Raw genomic sequence first — 23300 nt, forward strand, 5'->3', positions numbered from 1 at the left:
TCACCTTGTTCTATTCTGCTGTTAATACTTGTGATTTGATTGCATTATGAAATTCTTGTAGTGTGTTTCTCAGCTCTTATCAGATCAGTTTGGTTCTTTTTTATACTGACTATTTTGTCTGTAAGCACCTGTATATCCTTTCTTGTGATGCTTAGCTTCCTTGGATTGGGTTTCAGTGTTATCCTAAATCTTGATGTTCTTCATTCCTATTCATATTCTGCATTCTATTTCTGTTTTTTCAGCTCTCTCATCTCAGTTAAGAACCCTTGCTGGAGAACTAGTGTGTGCAGTCATTTGGAGGAAAGAAGACACTTTGGCCTTTTGAGTTACCAGAGTTCTTGCACTGTTTTTTTTCTCGTCTGTGTGTGTGGGTGTTCCTTTAACTGTGGTGTAAATTGAGTACAGTCAGTAGACTTCTTTTCTGGATGTTTTCAGAGGGCTGTGGCTTTATGCAAGGACTTTATTTGTAACTGAATTCTTGTCTTTGGTTTCTCAGGGGAGTATGTTTGCAAAGTATTTTTGGTGTTGAAGTTTTGGGGTATGATCTAGTATGTGGCACTTATGCATAATGGTCAGTAGGTAGGCTCTTGCTTAGTCATGTGGCTCCTGTGTATTTCTCTATGGTTGCAGCTGTGTCCCTCTCAATGCTCTGAAAATACTGGCTCCTCTCCCACTTGAGTGCTGGCTGCAGATCTCAACTTGGCACTCCCAAGCTGTACACTCCCAAGCTGGGGTGATCTCAGGCTTTATGTTCGCTCCCCAGTTTGGAGACAGCAGAAGGAGGGACCTTAGCTGTGGTTGTGGCCTAGGGTCTTTCACTTGTCTCCTGGGGCACTACCACAGAGACACGTAGAACTGTGATCAATCAGTGTGATTGGCCAGGGATGGGGAGGCTGTACTTACTTGGGCCCAACCTGGAGGGGCCCTGCCTGGTGATGAGCAAGAGGGGTGGGTGGGACCTGTGGGAGACAGACTGGTCTCCTCTCCTTAAAGCAACTGCATTTTGCTGGAGGTGTGGATAAAGCACTCAGGGTCTTTACTCCTTCCCCAGTTTGAGGACAGTAAGTGCAGTTCCCCCGCAGAGGCAGTGGCAGAGGGGCTTTCAGTTGCCCTTAGGAGTTCTACCTCCAAGAAACACAGAGCTGCTGCTACTGGGAGTGTTCAGCCAGGGACTAGATCAGCTGCACTGCTGTCCTGAGGTAGGGGCTCTACTTGTTGGGGAGCAGGGTATCACGGGCTCACAGGGAGGAGAGACCGGCTCCTCTCCGTGTGGCGACTGTGTTGTGCTGTAAGTTTGCGTGAAGCCCTCGAGCTCTTTGTTTCTTTCCCCAACTGAGGGTAGCAGGGGCAGAAACTGCTACTGTGGCAGTGGCAGAGGGGCTGTTGGTTGCCTCCAGGAACCTCCTCCAAGGAAAACTCAGAGCCACTACCAGTGGGGTATGCTCAGCAGTGAGTAGGGCAGCTGTTCTGGAGTTATGAGCCTGGGCCCTGCCTGGTGAAGAGAGGGGGATGAAGACACCCAAGGAAGAGGAACTGGACTCCCTTCCATATGGTGGCTGCAGTGTGCTGGAAGTGCCAACACAACAACTAGGCCCTTTGTTCCTCCCCCAGCCTAAGGGTAGTTAGGGCAGTACCACTGCAGCTGCAGTGGTGGAAGGGTTTTGAATTGACTCTGGGATTTCCTACTTGGAGAAATGCTGAGCCACCTCTAATTGAAGTGTTCAGGTGGTTGCAGGGTAGTTCTGCTGGAGTCCCAGGTCGGGAGGCCTTGCCCAGTGAGAAGTGGGGACAGATACCTGCATGGGGAACAATGTGGCCACTTTTCCGTGGGGTAGTTGCACTGTGCTGAGGGTCTGCACCAGTCCCTAGTTACCGTGGACTCATGAGAGCTTGAAGGTAGCAAAGGCAAGGGCTGCAAGAGAGCAAAGATGTTGGCTTGCTCCTCCTTCTTTGAGCTCTGTCCCAGGGATCTGCAGAGCTGCCACCAGCATGAGAATCCCAGCGAGGGGGTGGCTGGAGTCCCAGGTTGGGAGGTCCTGCCCAGTGGGAAGAAACGGGATTGGAGACCCACATAGGAAACAGTCTGGCTGCTTTTCTTAGGGCGGCCACACTGTGCTGGGAGTCTATGCCACACCCTAGTTGCCTGGGACTCTCCAGAGCCTGAAGGCTGCAAGATTACAAAGATGGCAGCCCACCTCTCTGGGAGGTGAGGAGCTGTTACAGGCCTAAGAGCCCTAGTAGGGGGTGACTAAAGTCCAGACCAGTGTGTCTTAGCCTGTGAGGCTTGCAGACCTTCATTGTTCAGCGCCCTGGATTCAGCACCTTTCTTGGGGGTGTATAAGAGAGCCTTACTTCCCCCCCAACTTTTTTTTGAGACAGAGTCTAACTCTGTCTCCCAAGCTGGAGTGTGCAGTGGCGCAATCTCGGCTCACTGCAAGCTCCACCTCCGGAGTTCACGCCATTCTCCTGCCTCAGCCTCCCGAGTAGCTGGGACTACAAGTGCCCGCCACCACGCCTGGCTAATTTTTTGTATTTTTAGTAAAGACGGGCTTTCACCGTGTTAGCCAGGATGGTCTTGATCTCCTGACCTCGTGATCTGCCCACCTCGGCCTCCCAAAGTGCTGGGATTACAGGCATGAGCCACTGCGCCCGGCCTACCTCCCCTTTTACCAGAGCTGCAGCTGCTAATGCCAAGATGCCTGGGGATCCAAGGCTCCTTGGGACTCTGCATATATGTGAGTGTGGCTCTGCCCAGTCTCCACATAGCTCTGTGTGTCAGTCCAAAGGCCCTGGTGGAGTGGGCTCACAGGGGGATCTCCTGATCCTAGAGTTCCAAAGATCCTAAGTGTGGATTCCTGAGGTTTCTCACTCACTCACCATTTCCCATGGAGGGGGAACCTCCCAGATGGACAGAGAGCCTGTCTTACTCCTCTCTATTCTTCGTGGGTCGAGTTGTTTCCTTGATGAATTCCAGCATGTTCACCTGCATGTTTCAGTTGAAGATGTAGTGTTTAATTGCTACTGTTTCTTCTCTTTGTAGTGTGGCATACACTAGCTACTTCTAGTCAGCCATCTTGTCCTTCCCCCTCATTCTTCATAGGGTTTTCAAACCTCTCTGTCTATATTACTCATTTGTTCTTAAATGTTGTCCATTTTTTTGCCACTAGAGCCCTTATCATACTAGTCTGATAGTTCCAAAAATCTCTGCCATATCTGAGTCAGGTTCTGATGCTTACTTTGACTCTTGAGACTGTATTTTGCAATTTAACATGCCTTCCAATTTTTTGTTCAAAGCTAGACATGATATATTAGGCAACAGAACTCAGAAAAATAGGCCTTAAGTGTGAGGCTTTATGTTTATCTGTCTAAGAATCAGGCTATATTCAATATTTGTTGTAGCTATAGATGTCAAACTCTAAAATTTCTTCTGCTATCCCTGCTTTTTCCTATTCTGTTGTCTTTGGGTTCCCGGGAGATTACTTTTTATGTAGGGTCTGATACTTAACAGTTGTTCCAGCTGTAATTCCCTGTTATTAGACATTAGCCCAATTGATGTAGTGGTAAGCAGTGGGTATAAGGGGGATATATTCTATTGTCTTATGATTAGGTCTTAGTCTTTTAGTGACCTAGTACCCCTGTGCTGTGACCTTCACAAGTTTTTCTCAGTTTTTTCTTCCCACTAGGTGATATGGGAATCCTAGAGGGGGCTGAATTGGTTATTTTCCTTACCCTACATCAGGCTAATGGGTACTAGATCTGGGTATTTCCCTTCTTTACAGTCGGATAGGCATTGATAAAACCCAATTCAGTTGGGTTCTGGTAAAATAGTTTCCCTTTAGGGAAGCAGGGATTGTTAGGGAGAACAGAATACTCTGGGCATATTTCAAATGGTTACTCCCCCCCCACACACCCCTGCCCCCACCGCCAACCCCTGTCTTCTTACTAGAAACATGAGGGGATTTTATTTATTTTTATTTTTATTATTATTATTATTATTATTTTACCAGTCTTTATATCGAGAACCTGTCAGGGCTCCCGGAGGCAAAACTCACAAAGATTTGGGAACCTCTCTGAGAGGAACCTCCAGAGGTTTTAACTGTAAATCTAGTCCACATTGAGCCTTCCACTACTGGGTCTAGCAGTGGGCTTCTGCTCCTGAGATTCTGATGTCAGTAAGCTGTGGTTTTCAGTAACCACATTTTTTCTCAATTTTGGGGGCAGTGGCTTGTCCTGTGACCTCAATTCTCTGGTGGATCTAAGAAGAGCTGTTAATTTTCAGTTTGTTCAGCTTTTTTCTTATACTAACAATGAGAGTAATGACTTCCAATCACTTTACATTTCAGACTGGAAATCAGAAGTCTCTGTTTTATTGATTTTTTGAGTTCTCATTTATGCTACTGAACATTTCTTGTTAGAAGTAATCTTACTTATAAGTTCCTTAACCATAGTGCCATGTAGGAGCCATAATGTCATCCTTAGAAAAAACAAGTTTGAGAACAGCTTTCTTTCTTTGTATTCCTTATCAATGAAAGGTATAACAGAAGCACTGCCCAGTATAATTTTAGCTCTTAGGTTTATGCCTTTTGTATATTCGGAGTTAATTTTTATATATGGCATGAGGTAGGAGTCCAAGTTCATTCTTTGGCATGTAGCTTTCTAGTTGTTCCAGCCATATTTTTTGAAGATATTCTTTCACATTTTATGGTCTTGGCACCATTGTTGAACTTCAGTTGTCTATAGATGTGTTTATTTCTGGCCACTCAATTCCATTCCATTAATCTACATATCTGTCCTTATGTCTGTACCTCCCTGTTTTGATTATTGTAGCTTTGTAGTATGTTTTAAAATTGGGAATTGTGAGCTCTCCAACTTTTTTTTTTGAAGATTGTTTTGGCTATTTGAAGCCCCTTGCAATTCCCTATGAATTTTAATATTTGCTTTTCCATTTCTGCAAAAAGGGGCTTTGTAATTTTGATAGTGATTACACTCGGCCCACTTGTCCTTAAAGTTTTAAGCAAGAACTATATAGCTTCTGTTCAGTTTGATTGTGAGCCTTTTTAAAATTTAGCAGGTTACATTGTGAATGATGTAATTTCATAAGCAAAGTCCATTTTTGCCATGTAAGGTAACATATTGACAGATTCCAGGGATTAGAAAATTGACATGTTGTGGGGGCTGATACATTATTTAGTCTACTGTACTACTTACAGTAAAGGCAGTGGTCATAGAATCAAGCAAGTTATATATGGGTAAATAAATGTGGTAAAATAGGCTATACATATTTTGCAGAAGCTGAAATTCCAGTGATAAACACAAGACAGAGACTTTTAAAATTTTACTACTTTCATAGACTGTGTATCAGCGGTTCGCAACCACCATATGTGTTAGTTGGAAATAATTCATCACTATTAATCCTTGCAGGGAGAAATTCTGTTAATTAGATGTTTGGGAAATGCTATTATAGTTTGCTGTACAAAGAATACTAGCAGTTATCTCTTACAAAACATTGATAATAATATATTTATTTGCCCGTACCTACTTAAAAATTACAAATAGCATTTTCCTAGAATAAAGGGTCTAGGAAGGACACAGGAAAAGAGGGGGCTATTGCTACTTTTCAAAGGACTCAGTAGACATTAGGGAACATATTTAAGCAGTATATTTGTAGAAAGCTTGTTGAGTTTTTTTCTTTCCATTTTGTTTCTGTATGCCAGTTTTATCACAAAATAATACTTATGAGTTCGCCTTTCCTTTCTGAGCAATAAACAAGCTTAAGGTATCTAAGCCTTGAAAATTGGCCTTGGTACTATTCTCTAAATTTGAAGTAATCTCTTTGTTCTTCAATAAGGTCTTACCAGCTATTGTCTTATAGCCTTAGGATTTGGGGCACACAGCAGTAAGTTTAGGGCTGAGTGAGTACGGACTGACTTTGTGATATGCTCAGTATCAATATACCCAGCAATTTCCCAAGTAGTTCCCTAAAGAAGAGTTCTAGTATACCTTCCTACTCCTAAAAATCAGACTGCTTTTCCTATTTTCCTGTTGTTGTAACAAATTACCATAAATTTGATTGCTTAAAACAACATATGTTTATTATGTTACTATTCTAGATGCCAGAAGTTCAAATTTAGTCTTGCTGGGCTTAAGTGAAGGTGTTGACAGGGCTGGTTCCTTCTGGAGGCTGTGAGAGGAAAATCCGTTTTCTTGCCTTTTTTTCAGCTTCTGCCTGTGTTCCTTGGCTTATAATCTTTTTCTTACATCATTTCAGCCTTTAATTTTATTGTCCCATCTCTTTCTATCTTTGACCTTCTTGCCTCCCTCTTTTAACGACTTTGCTTATGTTAGGACTAACTGCATAATCAAGGATAGCCTTCCCATCTCATCCTTAACTTAATTATATGAGCAGAGTCCCTTTTTGCCATGTAAGGTAACATATTGACAGTTTCCAGGGATTAGAAAATGGAATATTGTGGAGAGGGACACATTACTTAGTCTATTATACAACTTACAGTAAAGGCAGTGGTCATAGAATTAAGCAAGTTATAGATAGGTAAACAAATGTGGTAAAATAGGCTATTCATTGAGTTTTGGGCATTATATAGATATCTTTAACATGCTTACTTCCAGTTATTGGCATTTTACCATCTATGAATTCACATGGGTATATCATAATAAGGGGAAAATTGATGAGTGTCAAACACTCCAGATTTCCTTACCAGAAGGGAGTTGTGAAATTTGACAGTTCTGTAAATTTTACCTCACAAGTGAATTAAAAAACAACTTGGTAACCTGTCTTGTGGTAGAGTTCCTATAAATATGATAGGAGTTCATTTGAATACTCTCTTTACCATGTTAATCTTCTGTTATGGGCTGAATCCTGTCCACCCCAAAATTCTCATGTTTAAGCACTAATCTCAAGTACTTCCGAATGTGACTATGTTTGGAGACAGGGCCTTTAAAGGGGCCATTAAGTTAATTAGGGTGGGTCCTAATTCAATCTGATTGGCGTCCTTATAAGAACTGGAAATTTGGACACACAGAGAAATACTGGAGGTGCACATGCACAGAGGAAACACCATGTGATGACACAGCAAGATGGTGGTCATTTGTAAACCAGGGAAAGGAGGCCTCAGGACAAATTAAACCTGCCAAAATCTTGATCTTGGATTTCCAGTCTTCAAAACTATGGGAAAATAAATGTATGTTGTTTAAGTCACCCAGCCCGTGGTATTTTGTTGTGGCAGCACTAACAAACTAAAACATCCTCAAACGTTTATGTATTTGTTTGGCATTTTACATCAGATTGGAAAAAAAGGAAGCCTTGTGTTTATGGTAAAGATACAGAGTTTCATAGAAGTTTAGACTTTCAAACTTGATAAATCCTATCAAAGCTAGAGCACTTTTCCAGTATTATGTTCAATTCCAGTGTGGCAGTGCATACATTAGCTTACTACCTGCTTTAGATGGCAAAATAGAAAATTAAATATAGAGAGTACTCAGAAATAAATTCACACATTTATACTTTGTTGATTTTTGACAAAGGTTCCAAGAATACACAATGAGGGAAGAACAATCTCTTTAATAAATAGTGTTGGAAAAACTGGATATCCACATGTAGAAGAATGAAATTAGACCCTTATCTTACAACATATATAAAAATCAACTCAAAATGGATTGAAGACTTAAACATTAGACCTGAAACTGTAAAACTACTAGAACAAAAAATAAGAGGAAAACTACATGACATAGGTCTACTACATGACATAGGTCTGGGCATTTATTTTTTGGTTATGAACCCAAAAGCACAGGGAACAAAAGCAAAAATAAACAAGTGGGATTACTTCAAACTAAAAAGCTTCTGCACAGCTAAGGAAACAATTAACAGAGTGAAGAGACAATCTGCAGAATGGGAGAGAATATTTGAAAACCATATATTTGATAAGGGGTTAATATCAAAAATACATAAGGAGCTCAACTCAATAGCAAGAAAACAATAACCTGATTTTTAAAATGGCAAAGGACCTCAATAGACATTTCTTAAAAGAAGACATACAAATGGCCAACAGATATGTCAAAAAATGTTCTACATCACTAATCATCAGGGAAGTGCAAGTTAAAACCACAGTGCAATATCACTCAAACCTGTTAGAATGGCTATTATTGAAAAGATGAAAGATAACAAGTGTCGATGAGGATGTGGAGAAAAGAGAACTCTTGTACACTGTAGAAATATAAACTAATACAGCCATTATGGAAAACTGTATGGAGGTTCCTAAAAAAAACTAAGTATAGAACTATCATGTGATCCAGCAATTCCACTTCTTGGTATATGTACAAAACAACTGAAATCAGTATGTACTGTGTGTGTGTATATATATATATATATATATATATCAGGCACAGAAAGACAAATACTCCATGATCTCGCTTATATATAGAATCTGAAAAAGTTGGAACTCATTGCAGTAGAAAGTAGAATGGTGGTTACCAGAGAATGGGAGTGAGAACAGGAATGGGGATGTGTTGGTCAAAGGGTACAAAGTTTCACATTGACAGGAGGAGTAAGTTTTTGACATTTATTGCACAGTATTGCAATTATAGTTAATAATTATGAATTGCATATTTCAAAATTGTTAAGAGAGTGCATTTCGAATCTTCTCACCAAAAAATGGTATGTGAGGTGATGGCTATGTTAATTAGCTAAATTTATCCCGTCATGCATACATGTTTCAAAACAATGTGTTGTATATGATAAGTGTATACAATTTTGTGAATTACCAAAATAAAAACTAACGAAACCAAAATTAAATTTGAAATGTGCATTCAAAGTAAACCTAGAATGAACTGAACTTACTACAAAGAAAAATCTCCACCTCTCTCTTTCTCCCCCCATTCCTATTTTAATGGAATTACAGTCAGTAATTTAGGGAAGAGTGGGCAGGTAGCTCTAAAAAACCAATTTGAATTAAAACTTTTAAAAACCTACTGAGTGAGACACTTGCCAGCCGAAAATATTGTCTCTAACAAAATAATTTGTCTAAATATTTTTATGGGGGTGCTTCTTTGTCTGATTGGTCAGTGATAGATGCTTATAAAAGCATAATGTCTCTTCCCAGATTTTAAAGTATAGTGTAAACTGATGATTTATATAATCAACAGAAAACTGTATGTTCCAGGGGTCTTTATATTTTCAACAAATTGAACAATCTGTTTTGTCCCAAGCACTGTTTCTAGGTTCTAGGAATACAGCATAGAATAAAACAAAACATCATCCTCATGGAGCTTACATTTAGGGATGAGGGAAACAGATAATAAGAAATTAAATATATTAATGTGTAATATTAAGTGGTTGTGAATGATACAGAGAAAAATAAAACAGGGTATTAGGGTGTTGGAAGGAGGGATACTATTTTAGATGGGATAGTCAGTGAAGTTCATTCTGAGCAAATACCTGAATGAAGTGATGGAGCAAGTCATGAGGTTATCTAATAGATAAATATTCTAGGCTTTGGGAACAACAAATACAGTGGTCCTTAGATAGGAATGTGTTTGGCTTGCTCAAAAAACAGCAAGAAGGCTAATGTGGCTGAAATAGAGGAAGCAAGGGGAGAATGATGAGAGATGATTTTAAAATGGTAGCCAGGGGCCAGATCATGTAAGATATTATAGGCCATGGAAAGAAGTTTGGATTCTAAGTCTTACAGAAGGCCACTAGAAGGTTTTGGCAAGGGGAGCTAGAGAGCTGTGAGATATATATATACATATATATATCAGATATATATATATCAGACAGCATATATATATATATATATATATATATATATATATATGTAGAGAGAGAGAGACAGACAGACAGACAGTCTTGCTGTGTCACCCAGGCTGGAGCACAGTGGCATGGTCACAGCTAAGTGCATGCAACCTCTGCCTCCCAGGTTCAGGCAATTCTCGTGCCTCAGCCTCCCAAGTAACTGGGACTACAGGCATGCACTACCACACACAGCTAATGTTTGTATTTTTAATACAGACGGGGTCTCACCGTCTCTCCCAGGTTGGTCTCAAACTCCTGGCCTCAAGTGATCCACCTGCCTCAGCTTCCCAAAGTGCTAGGATTAAAGGTGTGAGCCACCATGCCTGGCCATGACTTATATTTTTAAATAGTAATCCTGGCTACTGTGTAGAGAGTGGACTCTAGAGAAACAAGAATTGAGGGAAGAAGGATAAGTAGTACCTATAAAACAATTGCAGTGGTCCAGGTAACAGATGATAATGATTTGGAATAAGATCTCAGCTGTGGAAATGGTGGTAAGTGTCCAGCTTTGAAATATATTTAGTGGGTAGATTCAATGGATGTTGTAGATGAATCAAATGTAGAGTAAGAGAAAAAGAGGAATTGATTCTGATGCTGAGCAGCTCAGTGAATAAAGATATCACTTATTGCATTTCAGATGCCTTTCAGACATCCACGTCGAGATGGAAAGTAAGCAGTTGGAGATACAAGTTTGGGACTTTGGAGATAGGTCCAGACTAGAGGTAGAAATTTGAGAAACATGAAGGTATAGGTGGTATTTAAAGCCAAGAGGTTGGATGAGATGACTAAGAGATGTAGATAGTGTGAGTAGTAAGAGAGGAAGTCCAAAGATTGAGCTTTGGCAAGGATGCCCTCTCTCACCGCTCCAATTCAACATAGTATTAGAAGTCCTATCCAGAGCAATCAGGCAAGAGACAGAAATAAAGGGCATCCAAAATAGGAAGAGAGAAAGTCAAACTATCTCTTTTTGCAGACGACATGATTCTATATCTAGAAAACCCCATAGTCTTGGCCCCAAATTTCCTTTAGCTAATAAACAACTTCAGCAAAGTTTCAGGATACAAAATCAATGTATAAAAATCACTAGCATTCCTATACACCAACAACAGCCAAACTGAGAGCCAAATCGGAAGGCAATCTCATTTAGAATTGCCACAAAAAGAACAAAATACATAAGAATACAGCTAACCAGAGAAGTGAAAGATCTCTACAACGAGAACACTGCTCAAAGAAATCAGAGATGACACAAACAAATGGAAAAACATTCCATGCTCATGGATAGGAAGAATCAGTATCATTAAAATGGCTATTCTGCCCAAGGCAATTTACAGATTCAGTGTTATTCCTATGAAACTACCAATGGCATGTTTTGCAGAACTAGAAAAAAACTATTTTAAAATTCATATGGAACCAAAAAAGAGTCCGAATAGCAATGGCAATCCTAAGCAAGACGAATCCTAAAGCTGGAGGCATCACACTACCTGACTTCAAACTATACGGGCTACAGTAACCAAAACAGCATGGTACTGGTACAAGAACAGGCACATAGACCAATGGAACAAAGTAGGGAGCCCAGAAGTAAGGCTGTACACCTACGACCATCTGATTTTCGACAAACCTGACAAAAACAAGCAATGGGGAAAAGACTCCCTAGTCAATAAATGGTGCTGGGATAACTGGCTAGCCATATGCAGAGAATTGAAGCTGGACCCTTACTTACATCATATACAAAAAATCAACTCAAGATGGATTGAAGACTTAAATGTAAAACCCAAAACTATAAAAACCCTGGAAGACAACCTAGGTAATATCATTCTGGACATAGGAACAGGCAAAGATTTCATGATGAAGATGTCAAAAGCAATTGCAGCAAAAGCAAAAATTGACAAGTGGGATTTAATTAAACTTAAGAGCTTCTGCACAGAGAAAGAGACTGTCAACAGAGTAAACAGACAAACTACAGAATGGGAGAAAATATTTGCAAAGTATTCATCTGACAAAGGTCTAATATCTAGTATCTATAAGGAACTTAAATTTACAAGAGGAAAACAACCCTATTCGAAAGTGGGCAAAAGACTTGAACAGACAGTTTTCAAAAGAAGATATACATGCGGCCAACAAGCATGTGAGAAAAGGATTAATATCACTGATTATTAGAGAAATGCAAATCAAAACCACAATGAGATAACGTCTCACGCAAGTCAGAATGGCTCTTACTAAAAAGTCAAAAAATAACAGATGCTGGCAAGATTGTGGAAGAAAAGGAACACTTATACACTGTGGAACCATTGTGGAAAGCAGTATGGCAATTCCTCAAAAAAAAGCAGAACCACCATTTGACTCAGGAATCCCATCACTGGGTATATACCCAGAGGAGTATAAATCATTCTACTGTAAAGTCACATGGACGCGAATGTTCATTGCAGCACTGTTCACAGTGGCAAAGACATGGAATCAACCTAAATGCCCATCAATGATAGACCAGATAAAGAAAATGTGGTACATATACACACTGGAAAACTATGCGGCCACTAAAAGAATTAGATCATGTCTTTTGCAGGAACATGGATGGAGCTGGAGGCTATCATCCTTAGCATACTAATACAAGAACAAAAAACCAAATACTGCATGTTCTCACTTATAAATGGGAGCTAAATTATAAGAACTTATGAACACAAAGAAGGAAACAACAGACATTGGGGTCTACTTGAGAGTTGAGGGTGGGAGGAGGGAGAGGATCAGGAAAAGTAATTAATAGGTACTGGGCTTAATACCTGGGTGATGAAATAATCTGTACAACAAACTCCCATGACATGAGTTTACCTATGTAACATAACAAATCTTCACATGTGCCCCCGAACCTAAAAGTTACAAAAAAGATTAGGCTTTGCAGCATTTCAAAGTTGAGATACAGGAGATGATAATAAATCATCAAAAACAAAAGTTAATAAGGTGCAGTCAAGGAGTAGCCGTAAGGTAGGAGAAAAACCAGGAACATATAGTATGTTAGAAGCCAAGTCAAGAAGATGTTTCACAGAGGAGGGAGTGATCAACCCTGTCTAACACTACTGTTAGGTAAATGACCAAATATCATTTAGTTTCCTAGGACAGTCCTGGTTTATGCCTGTTGTACAGGAATAATTGTTAATAAGACCCTTTTTTACTTTTAGAAGTGCCTTGATTTGGATGATAAATTATATGCTCACTATGATAATAGGTCAGCAAGAGGATTGAGAATTGAGTATTGGATTTGGCAACATGGAGATCATTGGAAATCTTGAGGAAAGCAGTTTCAGTGGAGCATTCAACTTCATTGGATTGTAGGATAAAATGAATCCAATGAATACTAACTTCATTGGATTGTAGGATAAAAGACTGGAGTGGTTTGAAGGGAAAAAGAGGAGACAGTGTCTGGTAACAATTGACAACTATTTTGAGGGGTTCTACAGCAAAACATCAGAGAATTGGGGCATTAGCTCTGGAATGATATAGGTACAGGGAGAATTTTGTTTTTCAAGATAGATAATAGTACAGCATGTTTTCATGCTGATGAGAATATTCCAGGAGAGAGGAAAATTTGTGTAGACTGTTTTTTTAAAGAGCAATTTAAGGTTCACAAAAAAAAGTGTGAGGAAGGAACAAAGCTATCCCATATATTTTCTGCCGCCAACCATGCATAGTCTCACCCATTGCCAATATTCCCCACAACAGTGGTTCCATCTGCTAAAATTGATGAACCTACATTGACACATCATTATCACTCAAACTCCACTGTTCACATTAGGGTTCGCTCTTGGTGTTGTATGTTCTATGGGTTTGGAAAAATATATAATGTCATGTATCTATCATTGTATTATAATACAGAGTATTTTCAAAAGCCTAAAAATCCTCTGAGCTCAGCCTATGCATTCCTCCCTCCCCCCAACCCATGGCAAACACTGATCCTTCTACTCTTTCCATAGTTTTGCTTTTATATCATATAGTTGGAATAAAACAGTATGTAGTCTTTTTAGACTTATTAATCACTTATTTCAATAGCATAATATTTAGACTTAATAATCACTTATTAATATGCATTTAAATTTCTTCCATGTGTTTTCATGGCTTGATTGCTCATTTCTTTTGAGTGCTGCATAATATTCCATTGTCTGGATATACCACAGTGTATCCATTCACCTACTGAAGGACATCTTTGATGTTTCTATGTTTGACAATTATGAATAAAGCTGCTATTCACATCAACGTGCAGGTTTTGATTTGGATGTGTTTTCAGTTTATCTGGGTAAATATCAAGGAGAGCAATTGCTGAATTGTATGCTAAGTACATTTAGTTTTGTAAGAAACTGCTAAATTGCCCTCCAAATTAGCTCTACAATTTTGTATTCCACCAGCAATGAATGACACTTTCTGTTGCCTCATATCCTCACCAGTATTTGGCACTGTAAGTGTTTGGATTTTGGCCATCCTAATAGTTGTGTATTGGTATCTCATTGTTTTTATAATTAGCATTTACCTGATGACATATGATGTGGAACGTGTTTTGATATGTTCATATGCCATCTGTATATCTTATATACCTTAACAGAGGATATATCTGTTAAGGTATATCTGTTAAGAGGTATATCTGTTAAGATCACTGGCCTGTTTTTAAATTGTCGTGTTTGTTTTCTTATTATTGATTTTAAGAGTTCTTAGGATATTTTGGTTAACAATACTTTCATCAGATATGTCTTTTGTAAGCATTTTCTCTCAGTTTGTGGCCTCAGCCTCTTGACAGCGTGTTTTGCAGATTAGAAATGTTTAATTGTAATGAAGTACAGCTTATTCTTTTTTAAAAAAACACTTGCTTTTTATGTTTTTTAGTAATACATAGTATTTTTACATATTATGGGGTACATGTAATGTTTTGTTACATGCATAGAATGTGTAATTATCACGTCAAGGTATTTAGGGTATCCATCGCCTCTAGTATTTGTCATTTCTATGCGTTGGAAACATTTCAAGTCCTCTTTTCTAGCTTTTTTGACATATATAATATATAGTTGTTAACTATAGTCACCCTATTATGCTATTGAACATTAGGACTTATTCCTTCTATCTAACTGTATGTTTGTACCCATTAAGTAACCTCTCTTCATCACCCCTCATACACGCATCTTTTTTCATGGATCATTGTGTTTAGTAGTGTATCTATGTCATCATCAAACCAGGGTCATCCACATTTTATCTTATGTTATCTTCTAGGAGATATACTTTATATTTAAGACTGTGATCTATTTTTAATTTTTGAAAGGTATAAGGTATGTATCTAGATTAATTTTTTTGCATGTGGATGTCCAGTTGTTCCAGCATAATTTATCGGAAAGACTGTCCTTTCTCCATTATATTTTCTTTGCTCCTTCGTCAAAGATCAGTTGACCATATTTATATGGATATATTTCTGGGCTCTCTTGTTCTGTTGCATTGCTCTCTATCTGTTGTCCTTCCATTCACTGGTACCATACTGTCTTTGATTACTATAGCTTTACAGTTAGTCTTGAAGTCACAAAAGCATGGGATCCCCCATTAGTGGATCGTCCTGGAATTTTTAACTCTCAGATTTATACACACCTAGCCTTCAGCAATTTGTGAATTACAGTTCAGATTTTCCTACCCTAGCACTGGTTCCCAAAGAGGTTTCTGTTAAAGTATGTTGTGATTCTCTCCATCTATGACTTTCTCTTCCAATTTTTGGGACAGAGGTTTGTCTTGTGACCTCACTTCTCTTACAGATCTAAGAATAATGGTTGATTTTTCAGTTTGTTCAACTTTTTACTTGTTAGGATAGAGTGGTGACTTCCAAGCTTCATGCAGAACCCAACAACAGAAATTGAGAGGGAAATTTTTATGACAGAAGAGAGAAAGAAGAAAATTGCTGGAATAATGACCTTGAATAGAGGAGATGGGATATCATCTGGTAAGCAAATAGAGAAGCTGGCTTTAGATGAGAGCCTGGGCAATTCATTCATAGAATAGCAGAAAAGGAAGAATTTATGTGCATAGATGCAAGTGGTATAGTAGATATAGTGGTAGGAGTTTGTAAAAGTTACCTTCTAATTGCTATTTTTTTCAATGAAATAAGAAATAAAGTCATCAACTCAAAGTGAGTAATATGTAAGAGGTGATTATTGCTTGAGGAGAGAGGAGAATGTATGATATCTTTTGTTAATTATGGTAAAATATAACATAAAATTTGCCATTTTAACCATTTTAAGTGGACAATTAAGCGTCATTAATTACATTCACACTGTTGTACATCTGCCACCACTATCTTCTTCTAAAACTTTTTATCACCTCTTATAGTTTAAATTGTGCCCCCACAAAAGATATGTTGGAGTCCTATCCCTTAATATTAATGTGACCTTATTTGGAGATAGGATCTTTATAAAGGTATTCAAATTAACATGAGATCATTAGGGTGGAATCCTAATCCAATATGATTAGTGTCCTTATAAAAAGGGGAAATTTGGACACAGAGGCAAGCACACAGGGAGAGTGCCAAGTGAAGATGAAGAAAAAGATCAGAGTGATACAAAGAAATCAAAGAACACCAATGATTGCCAACAAACCACCAGAAGCTAGGAGAAAGGCCTGAAACAGATCCTTCCCACGTGCCTTCAGAGGGAGCGTGGGCCTGCAGACACTTTGATCTCAGACTTCTACCCTATGGAACTGTGCAAAAATAAATGTCTGTTGTTTAAGCCATTCGGTTTGTGTTACAGCAGCCCAAGGAAATGAATACATCATTCTAAATAGAAATTTTTTAATAATTAAGTATTTTCCTCTCCTTGGAGCACTTGGTAACTTCTAATTCTACTTTCTATCTCTATTAATTTGCCTATTCTAGATATATCAAATGAGTGAAATAATACAATAGTTGTCTTTTTGTGTCTGGCTTCTTTTACTTTGCATAATGTTTTCAAGGTTCATTCATGTTGTAGCATGTATCTGAACTTCATTCTTTTTCTGGCTGAAAATTTTATTATATGTATGTATCACATTTTGTGTCTGTATTCATCACTTGATGGATATTTGGATAGATTTAAGTCATTTGTCTTTTGTGAATAGTGCTATTAATATTATGAACACTTCAGTACAAGTTTTTGTTTAAATACCTCTTTTCTTTTTTCTTGGATATATTATCTAGGTGAAGAATGGCAAGATTATATGGTAATTCTATTTAGCTTTTTGAGGAACTGCCAAACCTTTCCACAATGACTGCACAATTATACATTTCCAGTAGGGTTCCAGTTTATCCATATTCTCACCAATGCTTTTTTTTCTGTTTTTTAAAATTATACTGATCATAGGAGGTATGAAGCAGTATTTCAGTTTGGTTTTGATTTGCATTTCCCTAATGATTAATGATGTTGAGAATCCTTTCATGTGCATATTGACCATTTTTATGTCATTTTGGGAAAATATTTATTCAAGTTTTTGCCCATTTTTTAGTTGGGTTGTCTTTTTTTGCTGTTGAGTTGTAGGAGTTCTTTATATTTTCTGGATATTAAACCCTCATCAGATAAATTATTTGCAAATGTTTTCTCCCATTCTGTTAATTTTCTAAATGTTGTCTTTTCATGCACATTGTAAAAATTTTTTAAATCAATTTCCATTTTCTTATTTTTTTATTATTATACTTTAAGTTCTGGGATACATGTGCAGAGCGTGCAGGTTTGTTACATAGGTATACACGTGCCATGGTGGTTTGCTGCACCCATCAACCCATCATCTACATTAGGCATTTCTCCTAATGCTATCCCTCCCCTTGCCCCGCACTCCCCAGCAGACCCCAGGGTGTGATGTTCCCCTCCCTGTGTCCATGTGTTCCCATTGTTCAACTCCCACTTGAGTGAGAACATGCAGTGTTTGGTTTTCTGTTCCTGTGTTAGTTTGCTGAGAATGATGGTTTCCAGCTTCATCCATGTCCCTGAAAAGGACATGAACTCATCCTTTTTTATGGCTGCATAGTATTCCATGGTATATATGTGCCACATTTTCTTCATTTCCAGTCTATCATTGATGGGCATTTGGGTTGGTTCCAAGTGTTTGCTATTGTGAACAGTGCCACAATAAACATACATGTGCATGTGTCTTTATAGTAGAATTATTTATAATCCTTTGGGTATATACCCAGTAATGGGATTGCTGGGTCAAATGGTATTTCTAGTATTTCTAGTTCTAGATCCTTGAGGAATCGCCACACTATCTTCCACAATGGTTGAACTAATTTACACTCCCACCAGCAGTGTAAAAGCATTCCTATGTCTCCACATCCTTTCCAGCATCTGTTGTTTCCTGACTTTTTTAATGGTTGCCATTCTAACTGGCATGAGATAGTATCTCATTGTGGTTTTGATTTGCATTTCTCTAGTGACCGGTGATGATGAGCTTTTTTTTAAATATGTTTTCATATGTTTGTTGGCTGCATAACTGTCTTCTGAGAAGTGTCTGTTCATATCCTTCGCCCACTTTTTGATGGGGTTGTTTTTTTCTTGTAAATTTGTTTTTTTTTTTTTTTGAGACGGAGTCTCGCTCTGTCACCCAGACTGGAGTGCAGTGGCGCAATCTCGGCTCACTGCAAGCTCCACCTCCCGGGTTCACGCCATTCTCCTGCCTCAGCCTCTCCAAGTAGCTGGGACTACAGGCGCCTGCCACCATGCCCAGCTAATTTTTTGTATTTTTTTAGTAGAGACAGGGTTTCACCGTGGTCTCGATCTCCTGACCTCGTGATCCGCCCGCCTCGGCCTCCCAAAGTGCTGAGATTACAAGCGTGAGCCACCGCGCCCGGCCGTAAATTTGTTTAAGTTCTTTGTAGATTCTGGATATTAGCCCTTTTTCAGATGGATAGATTGCAAAAATTTTCTCCCATTCTTTAGGCTGCCTGTTCACTCTGATGATAGTTTCTTTTACTGTGCAGAAGCTCTTTAGTTTAATTAGATCCCATTTGTCAATTTTGGCTTTTGTTACCATTGCTTTTGGTGTTTTAGTCATGGGTAAAATTTTTTGATGAAGTCCATTTAATCTATTTTTTTTTCTTTTCTTAATCTTGCTTTTGGTATTATATCCAAGAAACCATTGCCAAATCTAAGGTCATGAAGGTTTAGCCCTATGTATTTGTATTAGTCCGCTCTCACACTGCTATGAAGAAACACTGAAGACTGATTAATTCATAAAGGAAAGAAGTTTAATTGACTTACAGTTTCACATTGCTGGGGAGGCCTCAGGAAACTTACAATCATGGCGGAAGGCAAAGGAGAAGCAGGCACCTTCTTCACAGAGTGGCAGTATGGAGTTAGTGCAAGCAGGGTAAATGCCAGACACTTATAAAACCACCAAATCTTGTGAGGCTCACTCATTATAACGAGAACAGCATAGAGGAAGCTGCCCTCATGATCTAATTACTTCCACCTGGTCCTGCCCTTGACACATGAGGATTATGGGGATTATGCAGGTTACAATTCACCATGAGATTTTGGATGGGGACACAGCCAAACCATATCACTATTCTAAGAGCGTGATACTTTTAGCTCTTATATTTATGTCTTTAATCTATTTGGAATTAAATATTACATATGGTATGAAGAGGAGTCTAGCTTCATATTTTTTATTTCAGCAAAATATTCATTATATTACATAATCATGTAAGTTTTGTGCAATGAAATCTTGTCCCTTCCATGGTATGATACTTCAATAGATTAACCAAGTCCCCAAAAAAGGTAGGAAGAAAAATATTGTATCCACTGGAACTGCAAGATGAACAGTATGTAGCCTTTTTACAAGGCTTTTTTTACTTAGTAATATGCATTTAAGTTTCATCCAGATCTTTTTATGGCTTGATAGCTCATTTATTTTTAGTGGTGGATAGTATTCCATTGTCTGGATATGCCGCAGTTTATCTATTAATCTAGTAGAGGACATCTTGGTTACTTCCAATTATTGGCAATTATAAATGAAGCTGCTAGAAACATCCATGTGCAAGTTTTTGTATGGACATACGTTTTCAGCTCACTTGCATGAATACCAAGGAGTTCCATTTCTGTATTATTTGCTAAGAGTATATTTAGTTTTCTAAGAAACCATGACCATCTTCTGAAGTGGCTATACCATGTTGCATTCCTACCAGCACTAGATAAGTTTCTGTTGCTCTACCTCCTTTGTAGCACTTGGTGGTGTCAGTGTCCTACATGTTGACCATTGTATTAAGTATATAATGGTATCTCACTGTTGTTTTAATTTGCATTTTCCTGATGACATACAATGTGGAGCATCTTTTCATATGTTTATTTGCCATCTGTATATCTTCTTAGGTGAGGTGTCTGTTAAGGTCCTTAGCCCATTTTTTGATGTTTGTTTTCTTATTGTTGGGTTTTAAGAGTTCTTTATATATTATAGATAACAGTTCTTTATCACATATGTCTTTTGCAAATATTTTCTCCTGGTTTGTGGCTTATCTTCTCATTACCTTAACGGTGCCTTTCTCAGAGTAGAAGTTTTTACTTTTAATGAAGTCCCGCTAACCAATACCTTATTTCATGAATCATACCTTTGGTATTATATTTAGAGAATTGTCACCATACACAAGGTAATCTAGACTTTTAGAAAATGTAACCATCTAGGAACTGTAATTTTGCATTTTACTTTTAGTTCTGTTATCCATTTTGAGTTAATTTTTGTGAAATGTGTAGAGTCTGTGTCTAGATTTTTTTTGCATGTGGGTGTTGAGTTGTTTCAGTATAATTTATTGAAAAGACTCTTTTCTCTACTGTATTGCCTTTGCTCCTTTGTTAAAGATCAGTTGGCCATATTTACATGGGTCTGTTTCTGGGCTCTCTGTTCTTTTGCATTTATTTGCCCATCCTTTTGTCGATACCACACTTTTGATTACTATAGCTTTATAGTAATTTTTAAAGTTGGGTAGTGTTGGTCCAACTTTGTTCTTCTCCAATAGTGTGTCAGCTATTATGGGCTTTTTGCCTCTCCATATAAACTTTAGAATCAATTTGTCAGTACTTACAAAATAACTTCCTGCAATTTTGGTTGGGATTGCACTGAATTTATAGATTAAATTTGGAAGAGTTAATATCTTGACAATATTGAATCCTCCTATCCATGTACATGGAATATCTCTGCATTTATTATTTTATTTCCTTCATCAGTGTTTCATAGTTTCACTCATATAGATATTGTGCATATTCTGCTAGATTTATACCTAAGTGTTTCATTTTTAGGTGCTAATGTAAATGTTATCATTTTTAAATTACAAATTCTACTTTCTCATTGCTTGTATTTAGGAAAGTCATTTTTAAAATATATTAACCTTGTATCCTGCAACCTTGCCATAATTACTTACCAGTTTCAGAAGTTTTTTTGTTGTTGTCAGTTCTTTCAGATTTTGTACATACACAATCATTTCATCTGCACATGAAAACAATTTTCTTTCTTCCCAGTCAGTATAACTTTAATTTCTTTTTCTTGTCGTTATTGCATTAGCTAGGACTTCCATTATGATGTAGAAAAGCAGTGGTGAAAGGGAAAATATCTGCCTCATTCCTGATCTTACTGATAAATCAACTTTCTCACCATTAAGTATGATGTTAGCTGTAGATTTTTGGTAAATGTTCTTTATCAAGTTGAGGAAGTTCTCCTCTATTTTTAGTTTGCTGAGACAACTTTATTCTTTTATCTGTGGATATCTAGTTCTCTCATTACCACCACCATGTAGAGAAAGGACAAGATTTTTAATAAATGGTGATTGAGTCCTCTATTAGTTTGTTTTCACGCTGCTGATAAAGATGTACCTAAAACTGGGAACAAAAAGAGGTTTAATTGGACTTACAGTTCCATATGGCTCGGGAGGCCTCAGAATTATGGCAGGAGGTGAAAGCCACTTCTTACACAGCGGGAGCAAGAGAAAAATGAGGAAGAAGCAAAATCAGAAACCCCTGATAAGCCCATAAGATTTCGTGAGTCTTATTCACTATCACAAGAATAACACGGGAGAGACCATATCCCTGATTCAATTACCTCCCCCTGGGTCCTTACCATAACACGTGGCAATTCTGGGAGATACAATTCGAGTTGAGATTTTGGTGGGGACATGGCCAAACCATATCATTTCACCCCTGGCCCCTCCAAATCTCATGTCCTCACATTTTAAAACCAATTATGTCTTCCCAACAATCCCCCAAAGTCTTAACTCATTTCAGCATCAACCCAAAAGTCCACAGTCCAAAGTCTCATATGAGACAAGGCAAGTCCCTTCTGCCTATGAGCTTGTAAAATCAAAATCAATCTAGTTACTTCCTGGATACAATGGGGGTACAGGTATTGGGTAAATACAACCATTCCAAATGGGAGAAATTGGCCAAAACAAAGGGGTTACAGGGCCCATGCAAGTCCGAAATCCAGTGGGGCAGTCAAATTTTAAAGCTCCAAAATGATCTCCTTCAACTCTAGGTCTCACATCTAGGTCATGCTGATGTAAGAAGTGTGTTCCCACAGTCTTGGGCAGCTCTGCCCTGTGGCTTTGCAGGGTACAGCCTCTCTCCTGGCTGCTTTCATGGGTTGGCATTGTCTGTGGCTTTTCCATGCACACAGTGCAAGCTGTCGTGGATCTGTCATTCTGGGGTCTGGAGGATGGTGGCCCTCTTCTCACAGCTCCACTAGGTGGTGCCTCAGTAGGGACTCTGTGTGAGGGTTCTGACCCCACATTTCCCTTCTCCACTGCCCTAGCAGAGGTTCTCCATGAGGGCCCCACCCCTGCAGCAAACTTTTACCTGGGCATCCAGGCGTTTCTTACATCTTCTGAAATCTAGGCAGAGGTTCCCAAACCTCAGTTCTTGACTTCTGTACACCTGCATGCTCAACACCACGTGGAAGCTGCCAAGGCTTGGGGCTTCCACCCTCTGAAGCCATAGCCCAAGCTGTATGTTGGGCCCCTTTCAGCCACAGCTGGAGCAGCTGGGACACAGGGCACCAAGTGCCCAGGCTGCACACAGCATGGGGACCTTGTGCCCAGCCCACAAGAACACTTTTTCCTCCTGGGCCTCGAGGCCTGTGATGGGAGGGACTACTGGGAAGTTCTCTGACATGGCCTGGAGACATTTTCCCCATGGTCTTGGGGATTAACATTAGGCTGCTTGCTACTTATGCAAATTTCTGCAGCCAGCTTGAATTTCTCCCTAGAAAATGGGTTTTTCTTTCTTATCGCATAGTCAGGCTGCAAATTTTCCAAACTTTTATGCTCTGCTTCTCTTATAAAACTGAATGCCTTTAACAGCATCCAAGTTACCTCTTGAATGCTTTGCTGCTTAGAAATTTCTTCTGCCAGATACCTTAAATCATCTCTCTGAAGTTCAAAGTTCTACAAATCTCTAGGGCAGGGGCAAAATGCTGCCAGTCTCTTTGCCAAAACATAACAAGAGTCACCTTTGCTCCAGTTACCAACAAG

General features: G+C 38.7%; 2 protein-coding genes across 7 annotated transcripts in view; both read left to right on the plus strand.

Annotated features, from left to right (window-relative positions):
* The window catches only part of GPRASP1 (G protein-coupled receptor associated sorting protein 1), a 63036-nt gene that overhangs the window by 28044 nt on the left and 11692 nt on the right, over positions 1–23300 (plus strand). Inside the window, exon 4 of one of the 6 annotated variants that reach the window (XM_063635188.1) lies at positions 15631–15764. The exons of the other annotated variants lie outside the window; for them this stretch is intronic. The gene's annotated coding sequence lies outside the window, so the exon portion shown is untranslated. The remainder of the gene's footprint in view (positions 1–15630; positions 15765–23300) is intronic. 6 annotated transcript variants of the gene reach the window in all.
* Positions 1–23300, plus strand: part of GPRASP2 (G protein-coupled receptor associated sorting protein 2) — a 121982-nt gene that overhangs the window by 22036 nt on the left and 76646 nt on the right. The window lies entirely within an intron of this gene.

This window comes from Symphalangus syndactylus, chromosome X (genome assembly GCF_028878055.3).
Source record: "Symphalangus syndactylus isolate Jambi chromosome X, NHGRI_mSymSyn1-v2.1_pri, whole genome shotgun sequence".
Classification (NCBI taxonomy): domain Eukaryota; kingdom Metazoa; phylum Chordata; class Mammalia; order Primates; family Hylobatidae; genus Symphalangus; species Symphalangus syndactylus.